This window comes from Rousettus aegyptiacus, unplaced genomic scaffold, assembly GCF_014176215.1.
Source record: "Rousettus aegyptiacus isolate mRouAeg1 unplaced genomic scaffold, mRouAeg1.p scaffold_m13_p_3, whole genome shotgun sequence".
NCBI lineage: Eukaryota > Metazoa > Chordata > Mammalia > Chiroptera > Pteropodidae > Rousettus > Rousettus aegyptiacus.
The window spans coordinates 114977483-114989369 of record NW_023416306.1 but is presented as its reverse complement, the minus strand read 5'-3'; the positions used below and the strand labels follow the sequence as shown (position 1 = coordinate 114989369).

Genomic DNA, 11887 nt, shown 5'->3' with positions numbered 1-11887 from the left:
GCGCGGCAAGGGGCGGGGCGCGGCTGAGACCCAGTTCTCGCTTAAGGGCGTGAGCCAGCAGCGCAGAGGCGTCTCTGCTTGAGGTGGAGACCCGCACGCGTCTGAATTGGAAACCAGTGGGGTGATGGACTGGCCCCGCTGAACACAAGCCTTTCTCTACAGGACCCGACTGCAGTTCCGGAAATTGACACTAGGAGGTAATCCCCGCTTTCTTAGCCCCCTTCCAGGACCTGCCCAGCGCCGCACAGCCTCTGAGATATCCAGAACCTTTCATGCCCAGGCTTCCCTCCCTCAGACAGACCGCTTAGCCTCCCATCTTTATAAACAGCTCGCTGCCCTAGGTTCCCAAGAGTACCTGCCAGTCCTCAGTCTAATGGCTGTCTTGATCCTATCTTCTATGGCACAGGCAAGTAGTCTGGCCTTTCTTCTCTCACATTCAGGGGCCCACCAGCTTCCAGAAATTGGCAGAGCTGGGTGACCCCGAGAATGGGAAGCCATGTGCTTGCCTAACCTACCTCTAACTTGCTCCATAGTGGCTCCTCGGTGTCGGGGGAGACAGAAGGAGCTGCAGAGAAGACCAAGCACTGCTAAGGGATGCCAGGCCGCTTCCACTGGCTCATTCAACAAAATGATGCTGAGCACTTACTCCGTGCCTAGCCTTGGGCTAGCTGCTGGGATCACAGAAGTTAATTTAGTACCATCCTTGACGGTCATAATCCAGCAGTAGCAATGGGCCAGTAACAGTAAATAGATAATTAATGCCAGAAAAGTAATCGATAAATTTGTTCAGAAGTCACCCATTCCACAAGTGAGTGCACTGTCTGTGCCAAGCACTGTTCCAGGCTCTAGGGCACAGCAAGAAAAACAAAAGTTTTGCCTTCATGAGGCGTACCCAGGGAAGTGGCCATAGTACTACAGGAGCATGGAGGAGCGGGGAACAAATACCTGCAAAACCTGGCAGGAACAAGGGACAAATTACATTGGAGGTGAGTGTGGAGTTCTAAGGGGCAGAACTATGAGGGTTCGGATGCGACTGCAATTGGGCATCCTTCTTAGACGAGGTCTTTCCTTTCCGGGGCCCATAGATTCTACTTTGCTAAAGTGGAAGGCTCTTGGCCAGGATCACCGCGGTCCTGGCTTTAACGGGCAGTCCCAGCTTAATGACTAATAGCTACCCCTTTACTCTCAAAAGCTTTCAGGTTTGCGCAGTACATTGTGTGGTCACCCTATTCTTGACATACTTCTAGGCAAGGCGCAGAAGATGACCCCCACCGAGGGCTCTCTGGGTCTGTAGTGGCCCGGACAAGGGGGTGGGAGGGGCGGCGATAGGTTACTCGGTCCACGATAACTTCCGGTCCCGCTGGGGACTCGCTTCTCCCGCGGGAAACCTGCGGCCGCGAGCGGCTCTCCACACCAGGGGCGCTGCCGAGTCGGCTTGGACGAGCCCGGAACATGCCAGAGCTGGGCGGTAGGGTGAGGCTTCTACCCTGAGAAAAGTGATCCCAGTCAGGGAGCTTTCCTGCTCCGCGCAGAAGGTTCCACCCCAGATCACCTGCCGTCTGCATTAGGGAAACACAAATAGGTGCCACCAAAGGTCAAATAATCATAAAAGATTCATCTACCGAGTACCAACAATGTGCCAAGCACCAAAGTTCCTAATATTCACTGTTATTTCATTTTATGCGCACACTAATGCTATAAAGTTGTCATTGCTCTTTTCCCCGTGTGACAAAAGCAGAAACTGACATTAAGATTGTAGAGCAATTTGTCCAAGGTCATGTGGCCAGAAAGTGGTGAACCAGGAAGCAATATTCAAATCCAAGCACACTGTCCATTACCCTCAATGCAAGCTAAGGAAGAGGGATCCAGCTGATTCCTCAGGTCTGGACTGTGCAGAGTGTACCTCCTGCATGGAGCTGGTCAGCATGGCAGCGGGGGGCCGGGGTGGGGGGTGGCTGTCGGGGACACAGTCCTTCCAGCTACCACCTTGCTTTCCCCAAAGCCAATTTCTTGGGCTCCACTGCTCTCTGGAATATATGGGGTGGGGCTTTAAGGGGGCCTTGCTTGCTACAGACTCAGTACATACTCCCTGTTGAGATGATTACAGCAGTATTCCTCCACATACTCATTCCCCACCCTTAGGCTGGACTTTGGAATAAGAGCCAGGGAGCAGCCTTCTTATCCCTCCCCAGTTACTCACTAGCTGTGACATTATGCACACATGATGCTCTTAGCCTCAGTTTCCTTATCTACAGAGATAAATATAATGATACGTACCTAGAAGGTCTGTGTTAAAGAGTTAATGAGGTGATCTAGGAGAAAGCTCACTGCTATAGCATAATGTCTAAAATAGAACATAGAATATGTGATCGATAAACTCTAAATGTTACTTTAATCTGATAGTCACTCTCAAGTCCACCTTCTCCTTGCTTCATAACTTCCTCCTCAGAACTGCTATGGCTTTTCTTGTCCTGGCCACTTACTGGCACCTAATTATTAAATGTGAGCATTCTGATTTGATATAACAGAAACTGATTGTGGGGGATAACCTGAACATTGCTGAGCACAGGAATGCAGAGGTGCCTTAAGGAACTCAAAGGTGCGGATACAGATCCACCAGCTTCTACCCCTCAGAATCTCATGTGGTAGTTGCCACGAGACAGGTAAGGGCTGACTGCCCGGCTAGGGAGAGAGAGGGCTGATGTATAAAAGCAGGTGAATTTGGGCTAGGCCGTGAAGTGCATTATGATTTCCAAAGGTGAAAATGGAAAGGCATTAGGCAGGCCTCAAGAAAACCAAGAGCAAAGGCCTGCTAACAGTGTGCTGTTTGAGGACAAAAAGCTAGAACACTAGGGAGTAGGGCAGTGGAGGAAATGCAACCAGCTGTGGCCAGATTGTGAAAGGTTTTGAATGGGCCCTTGGAAAGCTTTGGTTGGGGATGAGATCATCTGATGCGGGTTCTAGAAAGATGGGCGGTGGCTTGGGTGGAGTCCACAGCAGAAAAGATGAGACCTGAGGCTGAAGCAAAATAGAAGTGAGGGCCCAACCTGAAAAAAGCAAGAGGAGACCGGGAAGGTTCAGGGGAGACATTTCTAAGGAAAGGCCCACTGAACTTAGTGTCGAGTTAGATGTGAGGGGAGGGTGGCAGAAGAGTGCAAGGTGACTCTTGGGAGACCTGGCAGATGGTACGGTGACATCATTGTCCAGGTGGAGGAGCTGCTGGCGAAGGTCACATGATTGAGCTCAGTCCAACAGTGGACATGAGGCCCCTGCAGGGCATTAACTTAGAAGAGACCCAGCACCTGTGGAACAGTCAATAACTAATAAATATTTATTAAACAATTGCATGAATGAGCTTCCTCATGCTTCAGTTTCTACATTGGTAAATGAGAAGAACCTACCTTATAGCATTATATTATAGGATATTATGCAAATCACTCAGCTTTGTACATATATCTAGAAAATGCTCAGTATAAGTTAACTATTAGTAGTAATTGTTAACTGACTGAAGACCTAGACCAAAAAGAATAATTTAATTGACATAAGTGACTAATTCATTTTTTAAAAATAGACTCTTTTATAATGGTTTTAGATTTACAGAAAAACTGAGAAGGTAGTAGAGCATTTCCATATACCTCACAACCAGTTCCCTTTATTATGAACATCTTACATTAGCATGGTATATTTGTTATAATTAGTGAACCAATATTGATACATTATTATTTACTATAATAAAGCCCATACTTTATTCAGATTTCCTTAGTTTTTACCTAATTCCTCTTTCTGTTCTAGAATCCTATCCAAGATATCACCTTTTATTTAGTTGTCATGTTTCCTTAAGCCCCTCTTGACTGTGACAGTGTTTGAGACTTGTTTTTGATGACCTTGACAATTTCGAGGAGTGCCAGCCAGGTATTTTATAGGATACTCTCTATTGGAATTTGTCTGATATCTTATTTATTTATTTATTTTTCCATGCTGAGTTGGGATTATGGGTTTGGGGAAGGTGAAGTACCATTATCATCACATCGTATCAAGGGTACATACCATCAACATGACATCAGCCCTTGATGTTGACCTTGATTACCTGCCTGAGGTAGTGTTTGTCAGCTTTCTCCACCATAAAGTTACTCTTTCCTCCCTTTCCATACTATACTCTTTGGAAGGAAGTCAGTACACACAACCCACATTTAAGGAATAGTTGTTTATACTTCCTTGAGGGTAAAGTATAAATCATTTGGAATTCTTCTGCATGGGAGAATTAGGAATTTGTTTTTAAATTTAATTTTTGTTTTAATCTTTGTAATATATATACATTTTTAAATGGAGCTACAATGAGTAGTCCTTTGCTTCGTCCTCAGTTAAACTCCATTGGGTCTGTTCTCATCTCTCAGTGCTGATCTATTGGATATTCCTAGAATGCACCCTGCCTCTTCAGACACTTGGGTATTTAGTCGTGAGAGTTTTCCTTCTCTGGATTGACTTCCCTGATACTTTTACCCCTGCCAGGATCAGGCCCCTCCTAGGTGCTCCCTGAGCCTCCTACGCTGATCACCCCACATTATGATCACCCTGCATTATAATTGCCTAGTGACTTCTCTCTCTCTCTTTTTTTCTTCTCTCCTTTCCCCCTCTTCCTCTTCTCCCATCCTCCCTCTTCTTCCTCGCTCTTTCCCCTCTCTTCCTCCCTGGGCTGACTGTGCATAAGCTTGCTGAGGGCAAGGACCCGTGGCTAGAACACTCCTTCCTGGGACAGGGTGTGGCACATTCTTGTCCCTGTTAAAATACACCAAAGGAAAGAAGGCCCTCAGCTCACTCAGAACACCTCTTCACAACTCTTTACAGGAGGTCGTACATCTCTTTGGTTCCCTTCTAGATGTTTCCAAACCTACATACTCACCCTAAGTCTCAAAAAGCCTCCCGTCCCTTTTACTGTCATCTCTTCTCTCATTGAGTAAATGCCAAAGCCCAGCCAAAGCATATGCGGACCCAGCCTGCCCTCTTTCTTCCCCACCACCTTCTAGGGTTGTGGGCCCAGCAGCCTCAGAAAAGCACTGGGCATAGGGGAGAAGGACACTTGTCTTGGTGAGAAGTAAAAGTGTCCTCAGGTCAGTAGTCCTCAAAACTAGGGTTCACTCTTCCTTAGATATAGGGAAGGCTCTCCCAAAGGGCACGGGGCACCAAATAGTTTTAAGGAAATCAGTGTCCAGAGTCTCAGCTTCCCTTGGCTCTTTGCTAAAAGTGACCAGTAGGAAAGGATATCTGGGAACAAGGTTAGATTCCCTTCCACCTTCCTGCTTCTACTCTTCAAAAGCAAAGTACACTCCCTGACCAGAGTGTTGAAACTAACACCCCCTACTCCATGGTACATTGTTTCTGGGCTTAAAAATCTGCAGGGAGACCACTGGAATTAAAGTTGGTGTTTCCACAAAGGGAATAAAGATCAGGTAACAAGTCCTTTGCACATCAAATGGTTTCTAGTTCTTTAATTTGAATATAGTTTGAGAACTTAATGAGGTTGTAGCTGACTTAAAAAAATCAGTAACATTTAGCATATAATTTGGAAGGGAGTCAAATGTTCCAGTAACATTGTTATCCAAACCTCTTTTCATTCCCATCTAGTGATTTATGTAAGCAAGTTTTTTTAGGACATTTACAGCAACACAGAACAAAAAATATATATAGAGAGAATTGATGCTGAACTTTGTTTTAGTCAAGTATTGTATCCACAAATATATGAAGTAATTGAAAATAAAAACAAAAAGCTCTGTTTCTCATCAAGAAATGTATTACTAATATAACTTTTCTTTCTATGTGTAATTATTTTTTTCAAAATGTATAATATATTTATGTTTTGATTAGTTAAATAATAATTATAATGATAATTCAAAAGAAAACAATGGTAAGACTTAGAGAATTTTGCCCCCCCCATGCCTCTGCCACCCCCAGCCTGGTGTAGATCATGCCACCAGTGGCAGCCCTGACTGTGAGGAGATGGTAGCCTAGGACAGTTAAGTGACACTGATTCTCCCCACCCCACCTGACCCCTGAGAAAGAGGGACATCCCCTGATATATGATGGGGTAGAGAAGTGGGTAATGAATTCAGTTCCACCTGAGAGAAGTGAGTGGAAAATAAACTTAGAGTCTTTCAATAAGAAATATAACATTATAATGTTAAAAAAAATGTATATACTAATTATAAATAATTAGGATAAGGTAGCAATAAAAACTTTCAAGCATAACGTACATTACAGTAAGATTGGAAACAGTGAAAGAGAAAATGAATAACAAAATTTTCAACTGCTAAAGAAGAGCTTGTCAACGTATTTTTTTTAATGGAGGATGGAGAATATCAGATGATATTGGGCACGTTCAGGGTCATATGGCTGTAGGATAATGGAGAATATCAGATTGCTTTGGTATTCAGATTTCAACGCATAGTTTAAAAGAGCGAGATAATTATTTTATTTAAGCATCAATATTCAGTGTATGCTAGAAATGACATCCTTTGCAACTATTTGGACTTAAAATGAAAAGTTTTAGTATTTAGTATAGTTTTATACATTTCTTTTAGTGAGTATGGCATCTGTTAGAGTCCATGCTTTGTGCTAGCACCACCTCTGCCGGGAGCCCTTCCCAGGCCAGCCTTTGCTTTTCCCACCACCACCCTCCTTATAGTTTGTGCAGGCCCCTCTTCTTTCCAGAATATGGAATCACACTCAGCCAGATGATGCCGTTGGACAAGTCACCAAGCCTGCTAAACTATGACCATCTCTAACATTCTATGGTTCTCTAAAAGCCAAACCCTTGTCACAGTCTATTTAGAAGCATTTTGAGACAGTGTCCAGGAAATAATGATTTTTAGGGCACTGCCTCAGAGCTAGTCACTATGCTTCTTACCTGTCCCTTAGTCTAGGATACATTTTAAAAGATGCCTAAGCCAGGGAACCTTCTCTAATTAATGTGAAACCTAATAAAATCTAACAACCAGTCCTCATCCTGCCTCTAACCTTTTTAGATTATGAGACCTGACACATCGTGAGGACTTGGGAAGTGCCTGCTGAGTGAATGCATGACTTAACATGTTAATGTGCATTTACATGGGTTTACTATGTCATACTGCGTATGTCTGAAATAAACTTGCCTATGAACTCACCCACAATGGCTTCTTGCAAAAACTGTTTTCAAACTTTTAAAAATGATGAGGTTTTTGTCTTTAAAAACAATAGCAACAACAATAATAAAATCCAAAATGTTTTTAAAAACCACCAATACCAAATGTTGTGAGGTTATGGAGCGACTGGAACTCATCGCTAATGGAAATATAAAATTGTGCAACCATTAACAGCCATTTAATATGCACTTACTTTATGACCCAGCAATTCCATACCTGGGTACCCAAGAGAAAGAAAACACATGTCCACACAAAGATTTGTATGGGAATGTTTACAGCAAATTTTTTCACAATAGCCCCAAACTGGAAACAAGTCAAATGTTCATCACAAAAGAATAAACAAATAGTGGTATATCCATACAATGGAATACTATTCAGTGATAAAAAATGAACAAATCTCTTAATGATTGAATCTTAAAGACATGCTGGGTGTAAGAAGCATGACACACAAAGAGTACATAGAGCATAATTCTCTTTATTTGAAATTCTAAAACAGGAAAAAATTAAACTCTAGTGACAGAAAGCTGATCAGTATTTGCCTGGGACCTGACATGGGGTGGAGGATTGACTGGAAAAGTGTAAGAAGGAACTTTTTAGGGGAGATGGAAATGCTCTGTATCTTGATTATGGTGCTGATAACTACATAGGTTGACATCCTGGTTGATACTCATTGAACTATACGCTTAGAGTGGGTGCTTCCTATACATAAATGATATCTCAATAAAGTTGATTACAACACAAAATTTTAAAAAGATCTCTGACCTGATGTGAGAATGACAATTAGTGTTTATAAGGCAAAAGATAATAAAACATTAGATAATCTGCTTGGTAGCCCATAATTCTTGAGGGGAGGACTGAAAAGAGGATAATGTTAGAGTGACAGACCTAGGCTCCACAATCCTGGCTAAACCAGGACTCCTCAGGCAACCTCTATGGAGACTCAGTTTCCTTATCTGTAAAATAAAGATAATAACAATAACAATATAGTAAAATGATGACTTGAATAAATTTCTTTTCGTGTTCCTTGTCTGGGTCACAGAAGACAAAATTCTGCAAATTTGTGTTGTTCATTCTTAGGCAGGGCCTTGACTTCATCTGAAAAAATGATAGTTCACTCTTGCAGAGTACTCTCTAGTGCTGGCGCTGTTCTAATCACAACATTCTACAAAATAGGTACTATTTTAATCTTATTTTACAGACAAGGTAACTGAGGCCCAGAGAAGACAACAGCTCATAAGGAACACAGCCCATCCTCTGGACCATCAAGCTAACTTATCTCTTGTTGACAAAGCTGTAATTTGAAATAAAGGAGGGGAAAGAAATTGGATTTAGAAATACTAGCTCTACATAAACTTAAATGTGAACAAAAACTGGTACCTTTCATATCAGTACTTTCACACAAAAAAACAGTAAGTGCTGATTTCATATTGTTTTGGAAAATTCTGCTGTTTCTAGTTTCAAGTGGTCTTTCTGAAGAGCAGGTCTAAACTACTAATAAGCAAAAGGAGATTTAGTTAGGGTAACCAACTCTCCTGATTTTAGCACTAACAGTTTTGTGTCCCAGGGCATACTTAGTCCTGGTTGCTCTAGGCTGAGCTGTTCCCCAGTGAAATAACCTTAAAGGAAAAGAAGCTGTGATGTCACCTGGATCTGGCTCTTGCCTCTCTTCTTAGCTCATTCTCACCACTCCTTTCCTCTGCCAGGCTGAGCTACTTTTAGTTCCCAGACGGACCAGACTCTTTATTTCCCCTCTGAGCCCGATTCCTGCTATTTTTTTTCAGGTTATTCCCAAGCCCTCTTGGCTTGGTTCACAGTCATTCCAAATTCAGCCAGACTGATGAAGTTCAGCAGGTACATACAAGTATGGCCATGTCAGTTGTTAAAATATCTACTTCCTTGAGTGTACCCTTCCCTGTCATTCCTCCCCAGGATCCAGCCACTAAAGGGTTAATGTCAAGCACACCAGAGGTCTTCTAAAAAGCTACATCAGGCCTTAGAGCCATTCTTCACTTGCTCATGCCCACTTCCACATCTGGAAGTGTACTTTCTCTTCTAATAAAGCTTTTATGCTTTAAAAAAATAAAATAAAAATAAAAGCTACATCAGCACAGGACTGGCATCTTTCTGAAGCCATACCAGTTGCTAAGTAATTTAAATATTATCTCTGATTACAACTATATAAAATGTGAATTTATATAAGCAATATAAGCCAAGAAGAGAGTTTGGAGTGATATTATTAATTGAATGCTTATTTATTGAGTTCTCTTTTTATAAAGTTGCTGATGTTCATCATGATTATTATTGTCATCATCACAGAGACTTGAATAAACAGTGCTATCAGGCCCTAGCTTCTGTTCAAGAGGAGGTTTTGGGCCATTGGACCTAGTCTTTGGGAGAATCAATTAAGGATTTGGTTGGGCTCAGTGCTTGTGGCATCGGGGCAAGTGGAGCTGCTCATCAGTCTTTTTATCATTTTGCAAACCATGCCTCACCCTTCATTTATACATTAATTCCACAAGTAGTTAATAAGCTCCTGTAGTGGGATGCTACTGGAGCAGTAAGAGCTCGAAGCCGTATAAGACCTTCCCTATCTTCTAGCTGCTTGTAGTCTAATCAAAGTATGAGGTGTACACACGTGAAATGTGGCATGGTCTCATAATTTGTGAAATAGCGAGTTCAGAGAAAGGGGTTTGATGTCAGGCAGAGCTGTATTTTGTTCACTGCTGTGTGCTGAGCACTTTCCAGAGTGCTTAGCCCGCGGTGGGTTTGCGAAGAACCTCACAGAACAAATGAACGAATAAATGAGGACAAACTATTCATAATTCCGCCATTCATGGATAATCATTGTCGACACAGTGTATATCCTTTTTTCTAAATATACAACAAATATTTTTTAAATTTTAGTAGCTTTTTCTTTGCAAAAGAAACATGTTCATTGTAGAAAAGGGAGAAAATGTTGATAAGCAACATAATATTAATAGCTAACATGTGTCTAGTGCTCCTTACATGTTAGGTAAAACAAGCTTCACGCCAAGTGGTAATGATTCTCACATTTTGCTACATGTCCTTCATGTAGGCCTGTCTTATCCTAATTGTACACCTTCTTTGAATACTTGGGCTTAAACTGTTTATATAAATCTGTATTATTTAACATTATCTTTTAATTTTCCCATGTCATTGAAAATTCTCTTAAGAACCATTTTCAATGGCTGCTTATTCCATCCTGGTGGGGTACTCTAACTGGAGGATGTGGCATGTCAGGTAGGACTGATAGGAATTCACTGTAGGTTTATGAGAGAAGAGGGGCAGGATAAATTTGTTGTCCTAGGAAGCTTGGGTGCACTAGAAATTAACAGACAAAATCAGGAAGGCAGGTAAGAGGTGATTTTTTTTTTTTTAGGAGGTCACTGTTGTGCCAAAGGAAGCCAAAAGGAAGAGGGGAGTCGAATACTACTTCAAAAAAAGGACTGAGGAGGAAGGAAAAGAAGGAGTCCAAGGACATTGTCAGATTTGGAGACTATTCAGGCTCTACCCCTTCTAGTTCATTAGCTTCAGAGAATTGTGCTACCATTTTCAGAAATAAGGAAGTTAGGAGACGAGTTCATTTAATAAAAGGAGAGGGGTGTCTTTTTAGACGAACGTTTTGGGTGGCAACTCCTGCAGGTGTTTCAAAGATACTGGCCAGGGCCGGAATGCAAGGTCTGGGCAGGAAAAGGGGGTTTGAGGGACATTAGTAGTTGGGATCAGCTGGATGGAGAAGAGGTGGAAGAAAGGTAGTGAGAAGCCAAGGGCTAAGGCTGTTTGGGGAAGGAGGAAGGGCAGATTAGAAGCCCAGGAGGCAGCCTCAGACTAGTGATGGAAGGATGACACGGAAAATGGAGACCATGGAGGCTGGAGGGCTAGCCTGTGAGCGCCTGTTCCAGGGGAGCACAATGAGGCTGACTCAGTCCCATGCCGCTGAGTTTGCCAGTTCCCTTCCAGGACACAAGCACATCAAGTGGATAAAAACCTCAGGAAACCAAATTAACTGGAATGCTCTAAAAGTGTGCAGTCCAATTATTGTAGTAATATTAATAGTATGTTGGAAAATAAATGGGGTTTTTTTTTTCAGCTTTATTGAGGTAGGATTAACAACAAAAAAAATTAAGTGTTAAGTATAAAATTCTTTTCTTGAATCTTTGTTATATAAAAGCTTTCTGACCTGCCCATCTGAGTCTCTGGGCTTGTTCTGAGCAGCAGGACTGATTTGGGGGCCTTGGAATGGAGTATGCAGAGAAAATAGAAAAAGACTGCATGAGGTTCATTTCAGTCACAAAGTTCCTCACCATGGACCTTTTTAAGTAAACTCTCACTACTGTTGTTCTTTTATTAACCCCTTTTCAGCAGTAGGAAAATTAGTGCTGGAGTAGGGGTAGATTTCTTTTGGTTTATGCTTGTTGAGTTGAGGTTTGGCTGTAGGTATCCCAAAGTATGCAGGCATTTTAAATAAGTTAAGGAATTAACAGAACTGCCTAAGAATTTGACCACACCTGAGGTGGACCCTGGATTGCTGCCTCTGGGGCTGTCTGCCACTTACTAACTTCTTTGATCTCTGGGCAAGTCCCCTAACTCCTCTGGGCCTGAGTATACTGATCCCTCTCTTTCCAGAGATCTCACTTGGATTGTTAAGAGACAGGGCAAAAAAAGCACTTTTGCAAGGCTAAAACCAAGCA

At 42.3% G+C, this 11887-nt stretch overlaps 1 long non-coding RNA gene across 1 annotated transcript; it reads left to right on the top strand.

The window, feature by feature from the left end:
- Positions 1-39: 39 nt before the first annotated feature.
- LOC107514487 lies at positions 40-2859 on the top strand. Its single transcript, XR_004949995.1, has 2 exons — positions 40-197; positions 534-2859. It is a non-coding gene; the product is annotated as an uncharacterized LOC107514487 (long non-coding RNA).
- The last annotated feature ends 9028 nt before the right edge of the window (positions 2860-11887 follow it).